Here is a 4,549-nt window from a genome sequence, read left to right as displayed (position 1 = left end):
GCTGTTTGGACATTCGACAACAGTAGAATTTTTTGTGAAATATGCATCCAAGAAATCAATGCCGGGAATAGATCTAATGGTATCATGACTTCCCGAGGTTACAACAACATAGCTGACAAGTATAAGATAGCAACTGGGCTGCGTCATTCAAAAGTGCAATTGAAGAACAAGCGTGATTTACTTAAAGGTGTATAAATATGTCGGGAATATTATTTGGAAAAAGCATGTATAAACGTGTATAAACTGTTATGTATAAACTGATGCAGTGCCAACTGATGAAACCATACAAGTAAAACGGCCAAGGATATTGTTATATTTGTATACATATGAATAATAAGTCGAGTCCAAATAATCTAAGCTAACAAACAGCAACATCTAGCTTATTTAATCCAGAGCAAATAATCCAGATTATATAATCTAGATTATAATTTAGATTATATAATCTATAAGTTAAAACAAACATGCCTAAGACTATCCATCTCATTCCATTCGTTCATCAAACCAGCAAGTCGGAGCAGCAAATCAACCCACCAATACTAAAATGACTCGGAAATTGTGAAAGTGACGACGATCTCTAGTTCAGGCAATTCACCGAGCACCAGGCGAGCGTCGATCTGGAACTTCACTTCCTACACCATCTAGCCATCTTTGCCAACCACAAACTGTGATTCACACGAACAAACACAGCCAGATCACTATACACAAATCAAGAGCATCGACTTCAATGGTAGCAGTACCTTCTTTAAACTGTTGAATCAGTCCTGGAGCTGGAGCACTTCCGGCTATAATGTAATAACCGTAGCTGTAGCCTATGGCAGCATGCTCCAAGAGCTAGAATGTGGATCCCTTCGATCTGTCAGGTGCTAGTGCTATGCGTGTGGGATAGGAGTAGCAGCAGCGTAGTGTTGGACGTGATGTGAGATATGGACGAACTGGGAGCAGTGATCAGGGCGAGCGGCTCGGTCGACGGTCAGCCAGGAGCGGGCGAGCACCGGCGTGGTGGCTGACCACGACGAGGTGGGGGACCGGGCGTGAGAGTCTGCAACGAGGAGGACGAGGCCAGGCGGCGCGCGGGTCCTAGAACTGGGCGGGCGGCGCTGAGGAGAAGTACGCATGAGCAAGGAGAATCCGGGAATCCGGTATGGCTGCGGAATGAGCAGCAGGGCGCTCGGCGCCTCGGTGAGCGCGAGTGTTAGTATCCCTTCGTCAGGACCTCACTGGAGGTCAGACAGAGCACGTTCAACGAGATGCAGCAGACAATGAAGCTACAAGACTTGCAGGCCAAGCACCAGTGTTTACGGGCCAGAATAGGCTAAATAGTTGCTATGCGCCTATGCCCACCTGCGTGCCGTGAGTATAATATAGGGATAAGCCAAACTTGGCATAGAGAAGCGGTATGAATAAACAAGACTCAAATACTACTATCTACTATCATCTCCCTGTTCCTCGCCTCTATTCCTCTTCTCTGTGTTGTCTGTCTGTATCTCTCCACTCTTGCTGTTCTACTGTTCCTCTTTTCTCTGTGTTGTCTATCTGTATCTCTCCACTTCCGCTATTCTATTAGTGATCTATTAGGATCGCTAACAATTGGTATCAGATATCCACCGATCCTCAGATTCCATCGTTCCTCAGCCGAAAAACATCCATGGCGTCTCCTTCACCACTCAATACTCAGCTCATTCAAGTGTTGGAGCTTCAGACACGCACCCTCCTGTCGGAGTTGGACAAGCGTCTCGACTCCAAGTAGGGGACCAATGGGAATCCCGTGTTGGAGCGATCGAATCGCGTTCCGCCGATTCGACTCGCGCCATGTCCAATTTCTCCTCTACTCTTCAATCCGACATGGAAGCGCACCTCACAGCAGCTGACGACGCCACCGACTCCAAGCTTCTCCAGATCGAAGCTGAGCTAGACCCCCGCGTGTCGGCGCTCGAATCCTCATTGCACGGCCTCGATATGTGGTGTACTCGCGTGGATTCATCGATCGAGGGGCTCCACGCTTCGGTGGATTTCATCCGCACCGAGGTGTCCAAGATGGGGATTCTGTGGAACCGCGACATGCGCATCGACAGCTTAGCCAGACCAGGCATGTTCGGAGCACACAGATCGGCAGGGTGCTTCGACGCGTCCGCTAGCGCGCCGCCGATCCCAGCCTCGGTCATCGCCGACAACTAGGGCGGGTGCTTCGATGACGGCGAGCAGTACTGCGTGGCGCTGAACGCGCTGCCCAACAGCATCCACCCGGACCTCCTCAACTCATCCGCGCGTCACAACCATGACCATCTCTTCCTCCTCAACCCCGTAGCTGCCCAGGATTCCTCTGCCGAGGAGGCCATGTCTGCGATGGAAGCAGCCGCGGACGCGGGGGATCCCGCAAGGCTCGACCAGCCCTCGTCGTCCCCTTCCCTACTCGTCGTGGGGAACCCGCTACCGCCCTCCCTCGCGGTGCTGCAGCTGCAAGCTGAGGTGGTGGACAAGCAGTACCGCGCCGCGATGAGTCCACCGCCTCCTCTTCCCGAAGTCGACAAGTTGTACCGCGACGAGGCAAGTCCTCCGCCTCCCATCCACAACGACGCTGCGGGGGTGATGTCCTTGGGCTCGAGCGCGTTCAAGGTGCTCGATCGAATGGCCAAGAGCGCGAGAGCCGACGATCTGGTGGTGAACACGTTCGAGGAGATGGAAAGCGACTCGACGATGCTTCTCGCGGAGGCAACAGGCAAAAAGGTGATCGTCGTCAGGTCCGTCTCGCTCTACCGCTCACCAAGTCTCGACCCTTAGTCCATGTCGTGTGACGCGAGGCGATGCATGGCATGGCTGGACGCCAAGGCTCCTAAGTCTATGGTGTACGTGAGCTTCGGCAGTGCCATGCGCATGCCACCCATTCAGCTCGACATGGCGTTTGCCTCATGCCCCTCGCTTGTGCTCTGGCTCATCAAGGACGCTGACTCCCTGCCCGACAACGTCAAGGATTGGCTACGCAAGAACACCGATGCACACGGCATCATAGGAAGCAAGTGTCTGGTGGTGCGTGGTTGGTTGCTAGAGGTGGCCATCCTGGCCCATCTAGCCAGTGGCGGCTTCATGGCGCTCTATGGATGGGGCTCCGCTCTGGAGGTTGTTGCAGCCGGTCTACCCATGGCTACCTGACCCTTTTTCGCTGAGCAATTTATCAATGAGCAGCTCATCGTGGACGTGCTTGGTATTGGATTATCCATCAGTGTGATGAAGCCAACTGAAAATGTTTTGACTACCAGTAACACGGGTGGTGTTGTTGTGATGATATATGCTCCTGCTTTTTGATCCTGCCTAACAAGCTTCACACTTGGAATCTATGGTCAGATAGTTGGGGTTATATGTTGGCCATTTCTGGTAATTCAACTAAATAGCATTATAGTTGTCCAGCAACGGTTCTTGTGGGATCCTGGTGGTGATCAGTGTTGCTTACTGAATCTGTTTATTCATGGCTTGGGGGACTTGCAGATGAAACAAGCTAGTCTGTATTTTGTCTCAAGACAAGATGGCTGGTGATTATCCTTTCCTTGCTGCTACTTCAATGGGACAAGCCAAACCTTCGGGGTCTTTACAAACCCAAGTGCATTCAGCGTGGCTTCTATGCTATGTACATGCTTGTCCAAGCAGGTGGTCTGATTGGCTTCCATCGGCCGAGTTTTTGGTATAATAGCTCATTCCATTCTGCTATCGGCCGATCTCCTTTTGAGGCCTTATATGGTTATGCACCTCGCCATTTCGGTATTACTTCATGTGATGGTCCCTCTGCTAACCTAAATGCATTCTTGCAAGACAAATTGGTTATGACCAAACTGTTACATCAACAACTTTTACGCGTCAAGCAATGGATGAAGTCTATGGCTGATAAGCACCACACCGAGTGTCAATTTACTGTTGGAGATCTGAAGGCTGTGGGTGCTAACGTCCAGGTATCTCTGTTGTTTCCTGCCACTGACTCTGCTTGGTACATTATTGAACAGATATTGGAGCGGCGTCTGGTGTTCCACGGCACACGTGTTGTCCAACAGAAGTTGATCACATGGTCGTCCCAACCTTCCTTGTTGGCGACATGGGAAGACTTGGAAGCACTCAAGCACACCTTTCCTCAGGCCCCATCTTGGGGGCAAGCTGGTTCTCATGGAGGGGGGAATGTCAATATCCCTTCATCAGTCACTCACTAGAGGTCAGGCAGAGCACGTTTAAGGAGATGCAGCAGACAATGAAGCTACAAGACTCGCAGGCCAAGCACCAGGGTTTATGGGCCAGAATGGGCTAAATAGTTGATAGGTCGGCCTATGTACCGTGAGTATAATATATAAGCCAAACTTGGCATAGAGAAGCGACATGAATGAACCGGACTTGAATACTACTATCTACTATCATCTCCCTGTTCTTCGCCTCTATTCCTCTTCTCTGTGTTGTCTGTCTGTATCTCTCCACTCCTGCTGTTCTACTATTCCTCTTTTCTCTGTGTTGTCCGTCTACATCTTTCCACTCCCACTATTCTATTAGTGATCTATTAGGATCGCTAACAGCGAGG

General features: G+C 50.7%; 1 long non-coding RNA gene and 1 pseudogene across 1 annotated transcript; one reads left to right on the top strand and one right to left on the bottom strand.

Annotated features, from left to right (window-relative positions):
- Positions 1–235: 235 nt before the first annotated feature.
- LOC103626886 (uncharacterized) lies at positions 236–1,257 on the bottom strand. The gene is made up of 2 exons (XR_553231.3): positions 738–1,257; positions 236–662 (listed from the first exon to the last, which is right to left on the bottom strand). It is a non-coding gene; the product is annotated as an uncharacterized lncRNA (long non-coding RNA).
- A 388-nt stretch (positions 1,258–1,645) lies between these two features.
- On the top strand, positions 1,646–4,190 carry LOC103628458 (uncharacterized; annotated as a pseudogene).
- Positions 4,191–4,549: the final 359 nt, after the last annotated feature.

Source organism: Zea mays, chromosome 5 (genome assembly GCF_902167145.1).
Source record: "Zea mays cultivar B73 chromosome 5, Zm-B73-REFERENCE-NAM-5.0, whole genome shotgun sequence".
In the NCBI taxonomy this organism is placed as follows: Eukaryota; Viridiplantae; Streptophyta; class Magnoliopsida; order Poales; family Poaceae; genus Zea; species Zea mays.
Note: the sequence above shows the minus strand (reverse complement) of the source record. Positions and strands in the feature narration are given on the sequence as shown.